Source organism: Rattus norvegicus, chromosome 1, assembly GCF_036323735.1.
Source record: "Rattus norvegicus strain BN/NHsdMcwi chromosome 1, GRCr8, whole genome shotgun sequence".
NCBI classification, from domain to species: Eukaryota; Metazoa; Chordata; class Mammalia; order Rodentia; family Muridae; genus Rattus; species Rattus norvegicus.
Window position 1 is genome coordinate 130603564 of NC_086019.1, and position 22875 is coordinate 130626438.

General features: G+C 43.1%; 1 protein-coding gene across 7 annotated transcripts in view; it reads right to left on the minus strand.

Annotated features, from left to right (window-relative positions):
- Window positions 1-22875, minus strand: part of Lrrc28 (leucine rich repeat containing 28) — a 129235-nt gene that overhangs the window by 76807 nt on the left and 29553 nt on the right. The window lies entirely within an intron of this gene.

A 22875-nucleotide genomic window follows, 5' to 3' on the forward strand; every position in this document is an offset into this window, starting at 1 on the left:
AGCACTTGTGAGCCATCCCTCTTGCTACTTAGTGGAGCCTTATTGTGGCTTTATTTGCATGTCCTTGGTGACTAAGGGGGCTCAGCATACTAACATGTGCTCTCTGGCCATCTGGCTTTCCTCTTTGGTAAAGTGCTTGCCCAAGTCTATTGACTTTCTTTTTAAGCTAAATTGCTGGTGTTTTTCCTTTTTACTTGTAATACCTTGTTATGGATAAAAGTCCTTTGTCAATTCCATCTATTGCAAGTATCTTCTCCCAGAGAGACACTTAACCTTCCACTATTTAGTTCTCAATCCCAGGGCTCCACAACTACAGCCATTGTGCCAAAACTGGACCACCAGGTTTTAATAAAGTGTTATGAGAATATAGCATATTGTCCATGAGATCTTTAATGCCACAATGACAGAATAATTGGGACAAAAACCATGCTGCCTGCACTAACTTGCCATTTATAAAGTGGGAATCCACCGGAAACATGTTTCCTAAATATTAATGTTCATGTTATTAATCTTCTGCATCTGTGCATTGTGTCTTATTTAAGAAGTTGCTTCCTTACTCTGTAGTCTAAAGAAACTTATTTGCATTATTTGGAAAATTAACTCCAATTTATCTGACTTGTGGAAAGAAGACAATATAATTTCATTTGTTGGTGGATTTTGGTTAAGTGTTCTATGTGCTTGAAAAGAATCTATTTCTTTTGTATAGTATGTTATACTATGTATTCTATTAGGTTCCCCCATGGAAACGTGAGCTGCACTCTACCTGAGAGACTTGCACCTGCTCTTGTTCAAGCCCTGGAAGCAGAAATTATCTCCACTCTCACTGCTGATGGGCTCCTGCTGTTGGCTGCCCTGCTCCAGAGAAGCTGTGCCGTCATCAGTCAGGACCACTCCCGCTCCCTACTTTAGTAGGTTGGTTTGTTGAGGCAGGTTTCTCTGTGTAGGACTGACTGTTCTGGAATTACTGTGTAGACGAGGCTGGCCTTGAACTCAAGAGATCCAACTGCCTCTGTCTCCCAAGTGCTGAGATTAAAGGGATGTGACACTAAGCCTGGCCTTTAAGCTTTTTGTTGTTTTTAGTTACTTGCATATGTGCAGTCTGTGTGTGGTACATTTGTGTATGTCCATATGGCCTTGGAGTTACAGGTGGTAGTGAGTTGTTTGAACCAGGTCCTGGAAATCACACTTCAGCCTTCTGTAAGAGCAGTGCTCATAGCTGCAGTCTCAACATGAAGTTCTCAAGCAAGAAAAAGAATGAGACTGACTGAAGAAAGAAATTGTGAAGAGAACCCCAAAGTTTTTCAAAGATCCATTCCTTCAGTTGTTGCACTGATGAGATAGGCTGACTCTATGACAGACTTCAAATGGGCAGTTCAGGAGATTAGGCCTAAAGACCCAGGCTCCCTAGTCAGAAACTGCCTTGCCATCAGAAACTGCCCCACCACCCAGCCTGAAGCAAGGACAATGGGTCAGCAGTTTCTAGCCAGCCCCCTTAATGGAATGTCATCCTTAGGCATAGAGTAAGAGAAACCCCCCCCTACCCCGACTGTGGATTCCTCAGCAACAGTTTCCAGCCACCAGCTCCATGAAGGAATGTCCTTAGAGATGGAGTAAGGCAAAGCCCACCGACCCCAGAATCCCCTAATGTACTTTAAATCAGGCCTTTGAGCTCACTTGTTGTCTATCTGGGTAATGGGAGACCCCAGCATGCTGGACTTCTGCAGAATAAGACAGTGCTTGCATTTACACACTATTTGAGTCTTGGGTATCATTCTTCAGTGAATCATGGATCCTTACAGCATCACAAAAAGGAAGAAATCATCAGAATAAAGAACAAAGCTAGAGCACAATCTAGACAACATCGGTGAGGGCAGATTCGGAGCACCACGGAGAAAGTGACTGTTTTCTGAACCTTCTATGATTCATTTTTATAATTCACCAAGCAAAGGATCTACAGAAGATCAGCACGGCCCTGTACAGTAGACAAGAAAGAGGGATAGAAGATGGCTACTGTGATGCTGACCTGTGACACAAAATAACAACAGCATCCGGAACACCCACCTGGATCCCAAACTGGCACAGAATAGGATAAACAAGATTTGGAACCACATCTCCCAAACCTCAAAAAAAAAATGATATAAGCATTATTTTTTAACAAAATTATTAGCTGGTTAGCAAAAAAAAAAAAAAAAAAAAAAAAAAAAAAAAAAAAAAAAAACCAAACAAACAAATCCAACCCCACCCCCTGAAAAAACCGAAAACCAAAAAACCAGACAATTCCTTTATTACATGGTTAAACATATTCAACCTCCCGATATGAATTCAACTATTTTTGTTCCATCCTCAAGTATAGGACGCAGTGTTAAAGAATCGGCAATAAATACTGGCTCCTTTTGCAGCTGAGCCTCAGTGGGATCCACAGTCCCAGCCACCCTGCCCTCAAGCGCAGCCCTGTGAGACTTCTAAGATCTCGTTAAGTTGTGCTTGGGCTGCACGGCCTCAGGCCCTGAGATAAAAACTCTGTTGTCTTTCACCACTCACAGGCAATAACTAGGGGAATATTAAAAACTGGTACAACACTCTTTTTGATAGTATAAAAACTACTCATATCAAACTGTTTTCAAAGACGACATGTGTCGGCTAACGGTCTGGAGAAGGCCCTGGACTGAGAATTGGAAGATCTTGTTCTTGATTCTATCTAAGTCACCCCATGCAAGGTTTACAGCTCCTCAGTGCTTGAGATTCATTACATATAATCAAGGATAAAGCCTCCCACTGGGCTAGAGAAAATGAGGAGATTCATGAAGATTCTAAAGCACCAAATAAAATAAAGCAATTCTGTTCAGCTTTAGCAGGAGGCAAGAGCTTCTCCCGCAGAGAGAGTGCTGCGGACTGCTAAGCTGTCACCGTGTTTGCTCTCGGGTCCCATTTTACAACAGCTGCCTTAGCAGTCACTGCTGAACCTCACAAGATCATGTCCTGAGCTAAAAATCCTCTACTTCCACTGTGTCTAGTCTATAACGACCAACATCACATATACTAGGCCTTCCTTATTAGTAAGAACAGGGAATTTGCAACTGAAAGCTCTTCAGTTGTGTTGTCTCTTTTTGTTGATTTTATTTCGGACGTGGTGTTTACTTCCTGATCACTTCTTAGAGGAACAGGGCCCTCTTTCAGAAAAGTACAGGAAGGCTAGTATCAGAGCAACCAACCATCAGCTAGCCTCTGTATAGATTTTAGGAGCACAGGAATAAACCATAGGGCAGAAGAATATAGTAAGGAAAATGGTGATTTCACGGAGTATGTGCTTTTATACCTTATTCTTTTCTGTGCGACAGAACTCTGGGAAGGGAGACACCTTGGCCAGTAAAGTGTGCTTGCTGCACAAGCTTGGGGACCGAGGCTTGAAGCTTCAGCACCCAGGTAAAGCCCTTTTGCAGGGGACAGAGGGGTGGGAAGATGAGTGACTGGCCAGCCAATTCAGTTCACAAGGTATAAACTAGGTGCCACAGAAAACCTGTCTGAATCCACGAGAACCGCTCCAAAGGAAAGGCATCTGAGTTTTCACACGTACCTGAACCCCTGCCACAATTTAACAGAACTGTTGGTTCCTTACTAGGACTGAGTGTCTGTTAGAGGGGCTGATGAAGGCAACATGAAAATAAGAGACTGGGCAGAGAAAGACTGCCTTTAATTAGAACAGTGACGGGCAGCAGTCTCTCTGTGTAGGTGCGGACTGCCAAAGCCCAAGGAGCCTGGAGTTTCGTGGGGCAAAGATTCCCTCTGTAGGTCTGTCCCCCAACCTCATCAAGGCACAGCCCAGTGGAGGTTGCTGTGTTGACCCTGTGGAGCTTCTCAGCGCCTAACTGTCTGCAGATGTTACCACTGTGACCACGTCACCTTTTCCATCCAGAGGTTCTCATCTGTGCCTTTTAGGTCATTAACCTATCAGCATCTACCTGCCTTATTCAGACATTCACAAACACTGAAGAAGAGATCGTTTTTAAAACTGTTTTTCTAGAAATACCACTCTTGGGAATATACCCCAAAGATGCCCCACCATGCCACAGGGGCATGTGTCCACTATGTTCACAGTGCTCTTATTTGTGATAGCCAGAAGCTGGAAACAACCCAGATGTCCCACAACAGAATGGATACAGAAAATGTGGTTCATTTACACAATGGAATACTACCAGCTATTAAGAACGAGGACATCTTGAGTTTTGCAGGTAAATGGATGGAACTAGAAAATGTCATCCTGAGTGAGGTAACTCAGACCCAAGAGGACATGCATGGTATATTCTAAGAAGTGGATATTAGCCAAAAACAAACAAACAAACAAACAAACAAACAAACAAAAACAGAATACCCAAGATCCCAAGATACAGCCCACAGAACTCAGAAAGGTCAGCAAGCTGAAGGGCCGAAGTGAGACCGCCTCAGTTCCACTTGGGAGGGAGAAGAAAACAACCACGGGGGAAGGGGGGAGACAGAGGAGCTCAATGTGCTGGGGATGGGGGGAGAGGGGAACATGATCTGGTATTGGGTGGGAGAAAAGGACTGAAGCCCTGAGGGCCAGCAGAAACAGGCAACCTTGGGAGGAAGGAGGTGGGAGGAAGAAAGTTGGGAGGACCCTTTAGAATGTACCTGAGACCTGAGAAGTGAGAGTCTCTCAGGACTCAAAGGGGAGACCCTAAAATGAAAGGCCCTACAGTGGGGAGAAGGAACTTATTGAATTCACCTCCAGCAGAAAGACAGGGCATCAAGTGAGGGATAGGGTTGCTATCCCACAGTCAAAACTCTGACCCATAATTCTTCCTGTCTGAAAGAAATGCAGGGATGGAAATGGAGAAGAGTCTAAGGAAAAGAATGTCCAGCAACAGGCCCAAAGTGGGTTCCAGCTCAAGGAGAGGCCCCAAGACCTGACACCATTACTGAAGCTATGGAGTGCTCACAAAAAAGGGACCTACCATGACTGCCCTCCAAAAGACCCAGCAAGCAGCTGAAAGAGTCAGATGCAGATATGTGCTCCTAACCAATGAGCAGAAGCTGCTGACCCCTCTGATTGAATTAGGGAAAAGCTGGAGGAAGCTAAGGAGGAGAAGGGCAACCCTGTAGGAGGACCAGCAGTCTCAATCAACCTGGACCCCCAAGATCTCTCAGACACTGGATCACCAACCAGGCAGCACACACCAGCTGAGATGAGGCCCCCAACACATAGACAGCAGAGGACACCTTGGGTGGGGGGAGGTTGGACCAGAGGGGAATAAAATCTGAAAAATAAATAAATGTTTTAAGCTTGTTGACATCATTCATTCATTTGTTCACTGTACACTGTGTGTTTCTCTGTACATGTGCACATGGGGACACAAATTCCATGGCACACTACTTGAGGTCAGAGACAACCAACTCTCAGGACTTAGTTTTGTCCTTCCGAGCACACACACTGGCCCCAAACTGACTGTTCTTTTGCAGATTAGTAAACTGAGCAATTCTGGTTAAGAAATATGTGATGCTGGGTGGGCCCATCAAAGCTGGTTTAATTTGTCACAAAGCCTGAGGGGCCTGAGTTCAATCCTTAGGACCCAATTGTTCTTTTGTTTCCAAACATAATCCATGGCAAGTGGGTGCCATTCCCTCCAAAATAAATAAAGAAACAAATAAGTTAACAATTTAAGAAAGCTATGATGGTTATTAGTATTGTTATCTATTCTTTCGGGTGAGGAATTGTATTGATCCTGAAGCAGATGGAATTTGACTACTAATTAAGCATACATTAAAATCAATTGTGTTCCCTGCTAAGTTTCAAACAGTCGAGGTGCCTATTTAATTTATCAAAGCAGACCTGGCATCCAGGTTCTCCCAGGACCACTCAGTTCCTGCCAGTTACAGGGTATGGCTGTCACACCCTGCCCTCTACCTCCACCCCAACTCTCCAGGCCAGAAGCTGGGCTGCCCTTCTACCAGACGCGCTTCCCTGTGTGACACAGCCGTTCTGGTTATGTGCACCTTTTGTACCTTTGGCCTCCTGCTCCTCATTCCACACTCTCCCCTTTCTCCTTCCTTCCTCCTCCTCTCCCTCTTCACACATGGTTCAGCTCAGTCTGGTCCTGTCCACTCTGGACTTCCCAGATGTCCCTGCCTCTGGGAAATAGATAAATAACCCAACTCCAGTGTTTACAGATAAGACAGCTGTCCTCCTGACACGTAACAAGAAAGACTAGAATAGGATGGGTTAGCAGAGGAGAGCAGCAAGCCAAGCCTCAGGTTCTGAGATTCTTCTCACAAACTCAAGAGGCGACTGCTGCGGACCCACCTAGATCTCACTGTGTAGGCCTGATTAGCCTAAGTACGTATTGCAAGAGCAGGCTTCAGAGCACAGTGTTAATGATCAGAACCCAGTGATACTCCTGGTTCAGGTCAGACAATAGGCACGAAATCACCCAGCCGCTCTGAAAGGCATCAGACATGAGAAATAATCACTGGGAGGTGTGGTGACAGACTCCTTTAAATCCCAGCACTCTGAAGGCAGAGGCAGGCAGATCTCTGAGCTCAAGGCCAGTCTGGTCTACAGAGTGAGTTCCAGGACAGCCAGGGATGCTTGGAGAAACCCTGTCTTCAACAACAATAACAACAACAACAACAACAACAACTGCAACAATCGCTGAGTAGAACTAGCAACTAATGTCCACATATTATTTATGAGAAATAAAAAATCAGAGTACAAAAGAAGGCAACTTTGGAAAAAGGAAACTATCATTTTGTGTGTGTTTTAACAAAACAGACATGGGTGTGTGTGGCAGCAGCTCAGCTGCGTTCCTTTAAATAGTCAGGGATTTGTGAAGTGCAGAGCTCATGTAACTTAAGCTGTGTTTTCCTCAAATCCCCAAGCGTCCATTTGCTTAAGAAACCCACGCTTCCTGGCTGGGTGCCTGCATACCAAACCTGCCAGGTCTTGAATAGTTTTCGTTCTGTTACTAAGTTAGGAAACTAAAGTAGGCAATGTCTGGGCCAACGACGAACTGAAAGGCTCAGCATCATTCGCCTGCATGGCTTCTTAAGAGCCAGATCATTAGGAGATATTTAATTTTTAATTAGAGATACCAAAGTAATTTAGCCTAATAAGGAGCAATACTAGAAATAATTAAATGAAGACAAAAAGAAAAGAAAGGGGAAAAAAAGAGAGAAAAATCCAAGTATTTAACAGTGTTCTTTGGAAACAACCTTCATTCCGGAGTTGGAAATAAACCAGCACTTGAAGCTCAAAGACTCAATGGCGGATGCTAAAATGTGTTTCCAAAGCAGTGGAGAGACAGGTGAAGTTCATCACAGCTTTACAAAGACAAGCAGAAAAAGGGGGGGGGGGTGTAGAATTTAGCTTAGAGCAGCCAGGGAGGCTTGAAAAACACAGAATGATTTCAAGAAAATGATCACTTTATATATGACAAAAATATGAAGGGAAGATATATAATTTTCTTCATTCCCAACTTTACTGGTCTAATTAGCATATCACAAGGTTTTAAAAAGGAAAATAGTTATTAATTAGCATTCCTTAAACTACTTTAAAGTCATCTTTATATTTTCTCAAAAACTAATGCCTGAATTCTGAAGGTGTTTGGGAGATTTTTAGTTCCAAGAACATCCAAAAAACATTTCCCTTATAAACACTGTTAAACATTCATAAATTTCAGAGCCTTGTTTATTATGACTTTAGTTCTGTGAAATAAAAAAAAGTTAAGTGTGTATTTGTTATGTAGTCCATTTTGCATGGTTTATGTATTTAAAACCAAATTTAGAAATTACAGAAGCTTGACAACATTTGAATGTGGTAAGATGCCCTGAAAGACTAGTCACTATGAACACTTTGGATCCACCTTCTAGCACAAAGCCAGTTGGACAACGATTCCTGATGTTTTAGCATGACATCTACCAGAATTTCAAAATGGACTGAGATGACCCAGCATGACCTCTTGTTGCAACACTCTGCTATCATGCCTACAATGTGGCCATCCATAAAAAGCAAAGCAGGCCCATGCGAAGGGGCTGGGCCATCCCTCTCACATCTGTGCTGTTCTCAGACCTAGAGGTATAAGACTGGGTCAGACCTCCCTACTGGAGTAGATTACTACTCCATCCATGTCCCTGTGCTAGTAAGAAAAGCGGTGCTGTTGTGCAGGCACAAGAAAATAAGAGAAGCTGGATCCAATGTTTAGATTACTATAACCAAGAAATAGATTGGGTATTAAAATTATAGGGGATAGTGTAATGGTCTCTGTCAACCACTTTGATAAAAGGTCATTTAGGTCCTAAGCCTCCTAGTCACATGAACTACTCCTATGCAGAGAACTCCTATGCACATGAAGAACCATGTGAATGAATTCAGTGTCAGGAAAGGAAAAATGTGGGGCCAGAGATAGCTGAGCCGCCAAGAGCATTTGCTGCTCCTCCAGAGGACAGGGTTTCAGTTCACAATGCTCTATAATTCACCTTCCAGGAGATCCAAAGCCCTCTTGGCTTCTGGGGCACCAGGCACACACATGCGCACTACACACATACAGGCAAACACTCACACACAAAAAATAAAAATAAACCCTAAGAAGAGGCAAGGATGTCAACAGAAATCCAAAAAGAAGAAAGTTGGACTTTCACTGCCTCCGCTATAGTTACCAGGGCACAAGGCAACAAAAGGTAACGGAGCAACTTCTCCTCAACAGCATGAGCTGGACACTAAAACGCCATGTTAAAAACAGAGCAAAAGCAAAAACTCTCAACCTTTACTAGAGCATGCACAACAGTTAACAACCTTTACAGAGCATGCATGGATTACAGACATAGATGATAGAGACAAAACTACGCTAGGACTTACAAAATGGGGTATTCTGTGACCCAGAGTTTGGCAAACATTTCTTAACTATAACATCAATAATAATATCAATAATATCAAAATAGAAACTTGGTAAATTTGGCATCATTACACTTTTAAATGTCTGCTCTTTTAAAAACCATCATTAAAATATAAACAAAAACCACAATAGACTAAGTAAAAAAAAAAACCATTTCCAGGTCATCCATCTGACAAAAGCAAGAATATGGACTCTTTAATAAGCATTTTAGTTTTTGCAGACTGTGAACAGCTCTGTCTCAGCACAGACAGACACGGATGACTGTACGTATAAGAATGGGTGTGGCCGTGCTCCAGCAAAGCTTTATTTACAAGCTCAGATTTGGTCTCATCCTCCAGGCTGATTTGGATTCTAGGAAAGCTACTTTACAACTTCACACTGCAGATAGCTGACGGCAATATACGATCTTCTTTGTTGACAGGCATGTGTGTGTTTTACCTCTGGTGGGAGGGTGGCCCTTTGGTCCTGAGGAGAAAGCCAGCTCTGGTGCTTTATACCTAATTTTAATATTACTCATCTCAAGTTTGTCCATTTTGTGGATTTTCCTTTGAAATACTTAACATCTTACCAACTTTCTTATTAGTGAGCTAAATAAAAGTTTTATCACATTTAAAGCCTATGCTATGTGAGAACCACAAGCTTAGCTTCTTTTTTTTAAATGATGTTCTAAAACCCAAATGAATACAGAACCATTCAGAATATACAAAGAAACTTACAATGCAACAATGAAGACCAGAGCCAACTCGGGGCCATGAGAACGCTCAGAGATAAAGTGCTCCTGGGCATGCAGGTGGGCGTGGCACCTCACCTGAATCCATCCTAAGCAGACAGATATCTGGAACAAACTGGCTAGTGAGACTGGCCACAGCCAGAAGCTCTGGATTCCACCGAGAGCCTCTTCCTCAAAGACAGAGTGACTAAGGAATACTTCTAATAGCAAGATTAAGACTCCACATGCATGTAAAGAAGAAAAATTATTTAAAAAAACAATTTATGGTTAAATATATGAAATACTTTACCAAATAAATGGCAAACATATAAACTATATTAACCTTTAGGTAATAAAATGCAAATCAGAGCCTGAAAAAGATGCTACTACGTGGCCAGTAGAACAATAAGAGAAGATTGAGAGTACGAAATGCTAACAAGAATAAGAAAGAACCAGAACCTTCAACACGCTATCAGGTATGCAAACAGTACAACCACTTTGCAAATATAGTACAGAATTTTCCTCTAGTTAAAAGTCCATATAACCTAGCAAGGCTACTCAGGTATCTGTGGGAGAGAAAGGAAAACACATGTCCACAAAAACCTTGTGTACAAATGTTCATAGCAACATTACTCAGAACATTACTCAGTGGAAACCACTGAGTTATCAATCAACTTATGGATAAACAAAACACGGCCCGTCCATACTGTAAAAATACTACTGTGAAGTAAAACTCCTCTTTCATGAGATGGTGTACATGCAAAAACATAGTCCTGAGTGAATCAGACATGGAAAGGCCGCATGGCTCCATGCAGGGGCGACCGAGAAAGTCAAACCTGCAGACAGAATGCACGGCCAGGGCCACTCAGGGTGGGAGGTGCCTGGGAGCAAACAGGCCACGGAACTTGAAACTGATGGAGATGTGTCAACTCACGGTGCGGAGGATTCCTAGTCTGCGCACTTTAAAAACGTATCAGCTGCAGGTTTAAAATGGTGTGTTTTACAGTACATAAATGATACTTCAAGTTCTTGAAATCAGTAGGAAAAAAGTTTTAATTACTAACTCATGCCAGGAACGAAATTACTGGTATTGTCATAAAGTTTAACAACATATTACTAAAAAGACTGTTCAGTGCCTTGTACAGAGAGAACGACTGTACAGATGACAAACTGTAAATTAACTATAGAGAATATGCTGGGAATAGAAGATCAGGATTTCAGTTCTTGTTGTGCTACTCATAATAAATTTAGAAGTAGTTCTAATCTAAGCTACGGACAGGAAACAGACTTATTTAAGCACCACAGTTTACTGTATCTTTTAGGAACGCAGCAATTTTTCAAATTTCATTTTATGTCATGGATGTTGAATTGTAGTAAGAGTTAAAATCTCCCTACCACATAGGAAAAATAAAAGCAGAAATGAAAAAACATTAATTTGGGTTGGGGGAGGAAGTGCCAGGAATTGAAACCACATGCTAAACAAACATTCTACATTTCCAGCCCCAAGTCACATTAATTTTATAGTCATTTATTTTTTTTAACATTTATAGTACATAAAGTTCCACGGAATTCCAAGTACGGGAAACTTAAATGGCTCCATGGATAAATCTCAGAAGCAGTATAACTGTCCATCCAATGCAAAGCAACAGCAGGAGAGGAAGCAAAACAGCCATGACACTTTAGAAGAGAATCTAGACAAAGTACTAGGAAGCACTGATTCCTCAAACTGGTTTATTGATACTGAGTCACAAAGCAAAAATGGTTAAAACATCACTTTTTCTTTTTACTTAAAATTAGTACTCTATAGTCTATATTTAATGTCTCACTAAACACCATATATATTTATTATAGGTACATATGCCACCATCACTACTGTCTAACATGCACGCATGCACGCACACACACGGTACTTGGTTCTTTTAAACGTTTTAAAGTGTGTGGGCCCCTGTTCCCCAGCATATAGCCATACATCCAGCAGTCAGAGGTCAACTTGAGGGCACCAGTTCTGTCACTGTACCAGGTGGATCCTGCAGACTGGACTCAGGCTATCAAGGTTGGTAGCAAGCATCCTTCCGTGTGTGCGGAGTCATGTTACCAGGCTTGCTATCTGATTCCTAGATAGTTGATAATTGAGAGATTTGCCCTATGTAAACTTCAGCTTTCATAATGTCCAGAATCTCATCACTCACAGTGAAGTTCAGAAATCTACCTCTGAGCAAGTCTTCCTCCTCTCCTCAAGCCACAGAAAAATGTCACCAAAGAGGTCTGTGCCATCCGCTGTGGTGAAATAACACTGGAGAAAAACAACTCAAAGGAAACAGCCTTGTTCAAGCCACGGTATTAGAAGCCTCACTACACCGTGGCCATGCGGCTCAGCTATGTCTGTGCCATGGCCAGCCAGGCACATGGAGGAAGCATGCAGTAGACAAAGCTGCTCCCCTTATGGCGGCTGGGACAAGACATGCCTCCAGCAACTTTCTTCCTCCAAGTAGGCCAGGTCTCCTCAGGTTTCTACTGCCTCCCAAGAGAACCGCCAGCTGGAGGCCAAATCCTCAGCCCATGAAACTGTGGGGGACATTCCAAACCCGAACCATAGCAAGATGGCCGGCTTTAACTCTCTTCAAACTGTATGAAAAGCAGGGATGTGAGCAGATTGGGGAAAGGAGCAGAGGGAATGCATGACTAACTCACAGTATCTGTCACCTGCATGTAAGGACACTCATCTCTACAGCCTCTCCTCACTGATGAAGCCAAGAGTCTTGACACCAAGGTGGGGGGGGGGGTTGTTTGTTTTTTGTTTTTGTCTTTTTAATCCACAAACAAATGAACAGAGAAAACTGAGTCTGCTGTAAAATCAAAGCATCTGAGGAAATGGTGGTTTAAAAGATTAAACAGAGCCGCAAACGCCAACTGTTCTGCACATGGGGAGGGCTGTTAACAAGCAACATCAAACTGTAGTCCTTTAACGGCTTCTTCTCATTACATCGGCTGCTTGGCAAATGGGAAGGCTTTTCATTCATTAAAGCAGTCATTAACCATAAAATCACTTACAGAGTTGACAATCAGATTTCAATTAAAACCTTTAATAGGGTTAAGACCCAATTTGCAGATGAAATAAAGCAACACTTATGCTTCAAATAATACGGTCAAATAATAAATGAAATACAAACTTTACTGCTTTACATACTAGAACATTTCTTCTAAAGATATAGTTTTGCACTTCAGTGATAATGTTTAATATCAAACTCACTTTGGCGATGTCACTAACAGTAGTATATTGGTATCAAGGCAGAAAAATCAACTTCAGCTGTTACAAAGTAACTATGTATCTAGGTTTTATTCCTTGTTAATAAAATGAAGTAGCTGAAGGGACAAAGGGTTTCTCCTGCTCACAATTCCAGGTTAGAGTCCACAGTGCAGGAAGCCAAGGCAGCAGGAAGGAACTTGAAGCAGTGAGTCATCCACAGTGAAAGGCACAGCAATGCACCACAGCATGCGTGTGTGCCTGCTAGTGCTCTGCTAACCGTCACAGTGCGTGGAGCCCCCTCTACCCAGTTAACGTAATCAAGATAAACCCCAAACCAACTTAATCTAGATAATCCTTCATGGAGACTGTCTTCCCAGGTAATACAGACTGTGTCAAGTTGACAAACTATCACAATATGAAAATAAAATTCTTGTTTATATGTCAAAATAAGCTTTGTTCTCCGAGCTTGGTTAATATATGCAATGCATCAAACACTACCAACAGAAAAACTGTGTTTAATATCTGAAAGTTTTTTATAATAAAAAATGATACAAGTTCTGCCAAAATGTCCAAAGACTGATAGAAACTGCTCCATGCTACCTCTAAAATACTGAAAGCTGATTTAGATACAAAAAGAATTGAACAGGCTGTACCTACGAAAACACATTTTATTAGTCCTCAAGAAAGTTCACCCCAGAAGATTAAGAACGGATCTATATTCTTCGGGCTGTTAAAAAAATATTCTGACTTGTTGGTCTTCAGCATTAAAAAATGATTATAAACTCAGGACAGGCTTCTGTCATAGCAAACACAGTCTCTCTTACGGTTTTACTAAGGAAACTTCAAGTCTGAGGGACTTGGAAGCACTGCATGATGCACACAAGAGGTGGCCACGCTTCTGCAAACTACTCACACGCCAGCTTGGTCCCTGAGGTTGGACCTGACTTCTTCATCTCCCTTCGCTGACCTTGGAGGCATCACTGTGGCTCCCACATGGCGTCAAGCCTGAGGAAGGCCTGGTGTAACAACTGCGTGTGGATAGAGCGAGCCCTGAGCACTGAGCTCATCCATGGGTCTCCATGATACGAGCTGCTGTGCCACTTCACAGAGGAATGGCCATGAGCGTGACATCAGTGTGCCTTGGCCAGCAGCAAGGCAGGTCAGCAGCAAGGCAGAGGCAGCAAGTCTCAGGCACCAACTTTACTTCTCTTGGTTTTTAAATTATTTTAAAAAATGCTGTCACAATGACCTTTATTTTGTTCAGACATTTGGCAAGTTTTCCATTTCCCTTCACACCTTTCCTAAAAAGGAATATTTTCTGTATTCCACACTGAGAAGGATTCACAATCCAGAAAATAAAACATTTTTCTTCCCTTAGAAGAATTTTAATGGACATTTTTAATCCTCTGCTATTGGCCAAATTGTCAAAGTTTATAAAAGTATATAAATAAAATTTAAAAGCCACAGTTTCATGCTTTTCTGAAAAAGTTATGTGCTTCATTTAATCCAGTATACTAAGATAATTTTATATAAACACCTAAATAAAAATTTGCATAAAGTTACTTCTATCCAGTTATGCTATGAGGTATTTGCTATTGAAGCAATGACGACCATACACTGTAAGTCTACAATGGCCACTCAAAGCACAAGCTCTCAGTGTGACCTACGCCGGACACATTGCTAGGTGGTCACTCTGGCAAGCTGGGGGAGACTGCCAGCTGCTGCCCCTTCTCCTGCTACTGTGGAAATAGGAACTTTTCCTCAGCTCTCTACTTAAAAAACAACTAGCTATCATAACATACCCAGTTCCTCTCTCTCTCTCCTGTCTACCCAGTCTCTTCTTTAGAAGAGTCCATTCTGCACTGTCACACCCACAACCCTACCAGAGTTGATCTAATGCGCATGTTTGGTTAAGCGACAGAAACAGTAGCCTCCCAAGTCAGCTGTGCAGCATTGCCCATTTACACAGTGCTGGTGACACTGGAGGAGCCCTTTACTGGGGAACCATTTCTCAGCTGTGTTTTCAACAACAAAGGGATGGGAGGAGGAAGACCATTACGTGCGAGGGTACAGTTTACGTAAGGAGAGCAGTATGGAGTAAAGAGAGTAGATCACTGGGGCACAGCAGGCACACTACCGAACTTGGTGTTTTGAGATTTCAAAATGCTGTCTTTGAGTTGATTGCTAAGAAGCTGAAAGATGAGCTCGATGAGATAGATAATGAAGGAACCCAGTGTTCATTCCTCAGCCACCTAACAATCTTAGAAAAGTTAATTAGTGCAGGGAATCAGAGCCCATGCAACCAGAGTTAAAACTGCAGGGTGGAAGCCAGACCTCTAAAGACTCGTAGCACCTGCTCCATGTGTCAGCCTGTGCCACAGTTGGTTACTCTGTGTCAATAAAATTCCACAAACAGAGGTAGCAAGCGACAGGGAGCCCAGAGGGTTGAGCACTGGGCCTTCTGCAAAAGGCTGATCCTCTCCCTCCACAGAGACCAGTGAACAGAGCTTGAAGCAGCTTGGGTACCAACACGATCACCCTAAGAAGTGGTACTAAGCCTCAGCTCAGTGAAGCAACAGGGGCAACAGGAAGAAAATAAGTTTAAGGAAAAAAAAATCACATTTGAAGGATGATTTTGAAGGAAAAAATTCCACTGGTTACATGAAGGGCACAGCTGTGTACTGGTTACATCAAAAACAGAGCTGTCTGCCTGTGCTGCCTATGTGAAGGACACAGCTGTGTGGCTCCATGAAAAACACAGCTCTGTGTTCTGGTTACATGAAGGGCACAGCTCTGTGCTCGCACATACTTTCAGCCACTAAAGTACAATCCGTTCATGGTTTTAATTTGAGCGAAAAAGCCCTTCCTTTTTTGGTATGCAAAACAGCTTTTCAAGGATTAAAGCATTAAAAAAAAAAGCCTGATTCATAAACCAGATGTGAACCATATCTTTTCAGGCTCCTGGTCGCTTTCTGTTGTTTGTCACAGTAACCTTCTCCCATGGGAGTTGGAGGGAACTGATGGTGACAATAGTACCACACCATGTTGCCTGGAGGGTTAGCTATTCTGTTTTGTCTAATATCATTGGCCTTTGTGGTCTTTACACAATACAGTATTTGTCAAGTACACCTGCACTGATGGGGCTCTTCCCAATAATATTTATTGTAGTTGTGTAGTATTTCTCTTCACAAGATATATGACTTTTTATCATCAAGTCAGAAAAACCATCCAGAGGATATTAGTTTAGATTTGTTAAGAAGCAAATAACGTTATAGTTTTGATGCAGTGAACATAGAAAAGTAATAGTTTTTAAAGTGTTACACACTTAAGAATACAGATTGAAAGTAAAAAATTCAAACAATATTGCACAGAAATTTTGATAGCAGGCCTGGAGAGAAACTGAAAAGGAACTCACTTCCTACTAAACCACAATAACTAATCAAACGGCATCAGTGGGGACAGCGGTCTTGAAACAAAGAACATGCACCACTAAACTACGATCCTTGAAGCAAGGGAAAGGAGAGGTGAGGCCCATGGTGGGCCTGGCTTTTGCCAGGCAGCAATGCTCTAGGCCGTGGAAGAAGAAAAAGAAACACAAACAGCCCAGAATCACGGAGCTGGAGAGGCGGAGCTACGGGCAAACGAAATGCCTGGGAAATGCGGAAAGGGGACCTAAGAAGAAAACCTGCAATAAAGGTGAGAAATGGGCCAGGGTCTCAACACTCGCGCCTGTCAAATTTCATGTAGAAACCGATTCACCAATGTGATGGCACCAGAAAGGGAGCCTTCAGAAGACACTAGCTTTGGAGGACGAGGGCCTCACGAAGGGCTCAGACCTCAGAGACCCTTGCTCTTCAATCAAGTAAAGGTGGTGAGAAGACGCCACTCTGCCTGCAGACTAGGAAGCTGCCTTCCACAGACACTGGATCCGCAGCACTTGGATTTTAGACTTGACAGCCTCCAGAACCACAAGAGACAAACGTGTTGCTTATCAACCATGGCAGTTTTCCCTATAGCATCCCCACGGACTAAAGGAGAGATGCAGAAGAGTAGGCTGCAGAGCAGTCGGGAGTAGAAGACCGGCTGATTCCGGCCACCCAATTATTACTGCAAAGGGTTTAAAAAAAGTGGCATCCAATGCTGTCTGACTAGACTTAGGGCCCATTCAACAGGAGGGAAATCGTGTGTGTCCTGAGATCTGGTCAGCTTTTCAGAGCTACTGAGGTCATGGACCTTGGAAAAGACTCTACCAATACCACTTTATGAGACCAGCATAATCCTGTACACTACATTCCACATCTTGACCTTATATCCAAAGGTAAGTGTAGCTGCTGAGAAGGCTAGGCTGATTCCACGACAGACTTCAATTGGCAGATAAGAAGACTAGGCCTAAGAACTGGGCAAGTGCTGACAAGTCAATTACTATTAGAAAAAAACACATGCTCCAGCCTTTATGCCCCAATAATGGTTCTCCAATGCCTAGAGATAGAATAAGATAAAGCTCATCTACCCAAGAATTCCCCTAATGTGCTTTTAATCGAGCCTCACTTGGTTATCTCTTTGTTTTGGTAGTAGGAGACCCCAGCATGCCGAACTTCTGCAAAATAAAACACTCTTCATTTACACACTATTTGAGTCCAGGGTATCACTCTTCAGTGAATCATGAACCCTTACACTACTATCAAAGAAGCTCCTTTTTACAGTAAGTAGAAACCATCACAGAAAACCACAAGTGGATACAATACAGAGACCAACACATCCTGGGGATCCCAGCCCAACAGACACATCTACATAACAACTGTATGGATGGCTCAGGGAACATCAAAGAAGAGGGAGCAGAAGTACTGTAAGAACCATACTACCATAAAGCCAGCTCCTCCTAGAAAAGGCTGCAGAGACAAGATGTGAACAAAGGCAATATCCATGGACGTGTTCACGGGGTCTCACCACAGACAAAGAACTACAGGCAACTAATGACCACCGAGAGAAGGAGAATGAGCCCCTCTTGAGAATGAGGCCTCCCCCTTCTGTTTGTCAACCTTGAAACCACAAGCATATCATCAACAAAAGGGGGCTACTGGCTATGTATATATGTGTGTGCAGTCATGTATACGAGAGAGAGAGAGAGAGAGAGAGAGAGAGAGAGAGAGAGAGAGATTAAAAATCAAGGAAAAAGAGACTCCCTGGAGAGGGGACAGAGGCAGGGATGAGGAAAGGATGGGGGAAAAGTGATACAATTCTATTTCAGATAAAACATTAAATAAACAATTTGTCAACAGCAAAACAAAAATTCTAGTGATATGTAGAAAAATACAAACCAATTTAACATGTACCAGGTTCCACAAAGAGAACACGATGCAGAAAAACATTTGAAGAAATGACAGGCAACTTTCAATGCAGGAAAACAAAGGACAGAGAGAATTATTTTTAAAGCATACACCAAGACAAACTAAAGATAATGAGATCTACCTCCCTACAGCAACAGTGAAGGCCAACAGAGGTTTGGGAGCAGCGACATAAACAACAGACTTTTACCACACACAATGGAGGGCAGACAAATGGGAAGTCACCCTTAAAGAAAGAAGTCTAGCCAACTCAGAATTCCGCAGCCAGAAAAATCAAAGATAACTTTTCACTAAAATAAAAGCAAACAAACCCCCAAGACAGCCCCTGTCCCTGTGTAGAACTGCAATACAAGGAATATTGGAGGAAGTGCTTCGAGTTCCTAGAGAAAAGAATGAAAGGCCTGCATGCATTTTAATCTACAGAGAAAAAGTGCATGACTCAGAGCACCAAGGACAGCCCTACATGGAACTATGCTACTATAGGTTGCCTGGACATAACAGCAGTGTCTCGAGTATTAAGGGTGCATAGAGAAAAGCAATCACAGGAACTAAAATGCAACACTGAAACACGTGCAGCTAATCCAAAAGAAAATGGACAGGACACACAGAACCACGCCCTATGGTGGCCAGTTGTGGGAAGGGCAACTTCAAAATAGAGACACTTGGATGGCAAGATGGCTCACTGGGTGAAGGTGCTTGCCAGCAAGTCTGCTGACATGAATTTGATGTCCAAGATCCACAAGTGGAAGGAAAGAACCAACTTCCTCAAATTGTCCTCTGACCATCATACATGTGCTTTGGCAAGTGCACACGCACATGTGCGCGCGTGCGCGCGTACTCGAGCGGACACATACACACACACACACCGTTAAAAGGTTTTAAAGAAAATAGAAATTTAAAAATTTGAGCTAGAGAGATGGCTCAGCAGCTAAAGGCATGTAGTGCTCTTACAAAGGATCCAAGTTCAATTCCCGGCATGCATAACTAGGTAGCTTACAATTATGCCATCATCTATAACTCTAGCTCTAGGGTCTGACATCCTCTTCTGACTCCATTGGCACTCGCAATCATAAGGTCACACCCTCAGACACACACATGTACACTAAACTCCAAAATAAAATTAGGAAGGGGTTGGAGGGGTAGTTCAGCAGTTATGACCAAAGGACCTGCAGTCTAGCCTCAGCAGTCACATTGCAACTCACAGCCGTAATTCCAGTCCTAGGAGATTCCATGCCTTCTTATGGTTTTCACAGTCATGACATACATGTGGAGAATACATGGAGGCAAAACACCCATGCACATGAAATTACAAAGAAAGAGAAAAAGATAAAAATAGAAAAGTCATAAGAGATCATCATTCTCCTGTAATAACCAACACAACTGGATATGCCATATAATCACAGTTCCTAAAATGCATTGGCCAAGAGGTCATAATTATCTATCCTAAGCCTACTTCAATAAGTGAAAAACCCAGGTTAAAAGAAAAGAGATTCTCAGTTGCTATACCCTGACTGAAAGAAAGGGAAGAAAAGGAATCTGCCCTAGACAAAAGCTAAGGAGCAATCAGTCCAGCTGTGAAAAGTAGCACACACACACACACACACACACACACATATGCACATATGCTGATGCAATTTTCCCAAGGTACTTGAGGCATTCAGCTAGGGAAAATGGGGGATGGAGATAATAAGAAAGCCAAGATAAATTTCTGGGAGGCAAGAAGTCTTTAGAGTACAGAGAAGCAAATAAGGCCACAGTGGGATGACAGGAAGAACTCTCATGGGATGGGGCCAGGGACAGCACTGGTGAAGGAAATCTCTCAGCAGTTGAAAAAGCCAGTCACCAGCATGTAAAAAGGAAGCTGTCTCCTGCAAATCAGAGGAAAGGTTCTAAATACCTGTAAACACACGGGAAGGCACTAGTCACTCTCAGGCAGGAGGAAAATACAAACTAAATTCAAAATGGAGGGACTATTTTTAAACCCAGTAGCATTGCTAAAACTAAGCAGGAGAACAGACAGGACCACACTAGGAGGCGGGGCCAGGAGCCTCCTACATACTCCCAAGGGTGAGAACTGATGGTCACTCCGACAGCTGCTAGGAAGGGTCTGATGAAATAAAAACGGCATGTCCACAAAAAGCCTTGTTCCACTGTGTTTTATTAGCTCTATCAGATGAACATCAACATTTGAAAAGTCTATAGGCTCGTCAAGAGGAACTGAGTACTATGTGATGGAATACTGCTTGGAAATGAAAATTAGTACTGATATTTGCAACAGCATGGACGCTACTCAAACCATTCTCAGTGAGAGAAGTCACATACAGGGAGCACACTTTAGAGTGAGAGAGGGTGACAGTATGTGCTATGGAAACAGAAAGAACTACTCAGAGGGGAGGAAGGAAACAAGTCAAGTGGGAGGCAGAGGGCAGGGGCAATAAAAACAATATGATCTATATGAAGGAAATACCTCAATCAACCCGTGACTAACTAAAAAAGTCACAACAAAGTCTGCTATTTTGTGTAATTAATGTGCCGATGTACGTTAATTTGCATAATGTAGGGCAGATGAGATGGCTCAGCGCTGAGTGGCTGCCGCAAAGGTCTGATACCTGGAGTCTATCCCTGCAATGCACATAAGAGGTCAGGACAGACTGACTTACAAAGTTGTCCCAACTTCCACACATGCGTCATGGCAGACCCCACATACCCACACATCATAGTCTCACACATCATGATCACACATATCATCACATATATTGATGATAAAAATATTTAAGTAGACTTCATTCATAGAAATACACATATGCATAGTAATAACATGTCCGTGTTTTTAATTTACAAAAGAAACACAAGGAACATGGAGCATAGCTTTATTGACATTCCATTCACTGCACTCTGTCAAGTGGGACCAAAAAGACATCGTACAGAGGGACGGCAGGCATATCATAAATGGTGAAGCAGTGACAGAAAATGCCCCAGTCCACACAAGGACGTGCTAGCAATGATGCTATGACCAGCTTCCCAACCACTCACGGGACAGTGTGGCACACAACAGGCTGCAGGGCTGAGTGACAGGATCAGTGTGCCCCCACACCTCACACAGCAGCCTGAGCCTTGGAGGCACTGGCTCTGTGCAGCAGTTGGCTGCAGCTCACAGACACCACCCAGCTAGAACCAGCTCAAGTAGAACGCCTGTGACACTCAAGAACAGAGCCGGGAGGCAGGGTACTGAAGGAAAGCAAGACCTCAACCCTGGATGCCTAATGTCCTCCTTCCTTTTACTCTACTATATATGTCTGACCTAGCACCTGAGAAGATACCACAAAACAGTGCAAAATCCAGAAAATAAGGCAAATCAACTCCCACATTCCCCCGCCTCCTACACCATCTCTTCCAAACTTCCTAGGAGAACAGTGCTCCTGTGTCTTCCAGGCGCCCGCAACTGGAGAAGCCGGGTGCTGAGCAAATGCAAAGGCACACGGCAGAGAACAGCAGTGCTCTGCAGTCCACTAGAGAACGAGCTCTTAGAACCACCTTCTAGTTACCCTGTAAGGCACGGGTAAGGTTCAGAAACTGATAGAACACTGGGCCCCACAGCAAGCAATCTGGACATGTCGAAACGGACTGCGTCCACTCTTAAAAGTGTTCTTGAGAGCTCCCACTCTTAGAGCCAGGCTTTCATATGTGTCCTGTGCGAATTTATATCCTGAATGCTTTTCATATTTCAATTAACGGCTATGACATGTTTTCAAAGGTTTTTTGAAGCATGGGCACATGAGCATACACACAAGCATACACACAAGCATACACACAATCGCGGGCACACACACACACACGGCACACACACACACACACACACACACACACACACACACACACACAGAGGCATACAGCAGCCCATGTGCATACACACACAAGACAGAAAACCATCACAGTAAAATGGGAAGCCTTTTGAGAGAACACAGCACACAAATCAGCTACGTAACAGGATGGACTGACTATGTAGGAGGGGCTACCGGCACATACAGGCTACTGTCTATAGCTGCCCAAGGACAACAGGGGAGACCCTGCCCTTCTTTTCTTTATACTATGTCTCAACAGCCAAACAGCAGGGAGATGTTTAGACTTGTCCCCAACACAATCAAATATGTGAAATGACCTCACAATGCGATGTACACCTGTGAGGCAAGGAAGCAAGAAGGCCTGTCCAGAACTTCACAGGATGCCTTAGAAGAAAGGCACCTACACCAGGTGTGGTGGTGTATACCTGTCTTCTCAGTACTCAGGAGGCAGAGACAGGCAGAGCTACACAGGAAGTTTCAGGACAGCCAGGGCTACACAGTGAGTGAGACCCTGTCTCAAAACAAAACAAACGACCTACTCATGGTTCATCTAAAAGCTTCTATTCAAGACACACAGTTGCTACAGAATAAAATATCACTCAAACAAGGACAGCCAAGTGCGTACAACAGAAACAAAGCCTGAATTCCTGTGGAACAGAAGTGTAGATAAAACAAGTTATGCGAAAGCAGTCAGGAAATAAATACCTTCAGTGGTTATTAAGAGGCAGCCAAATGATGTTAGAAAAACACCATTCCACTTCTGGGAATGCACCGGACGGAAATGACCACATTCCACCACAAAATGTGATACACGCAAAGAACAAAGAGC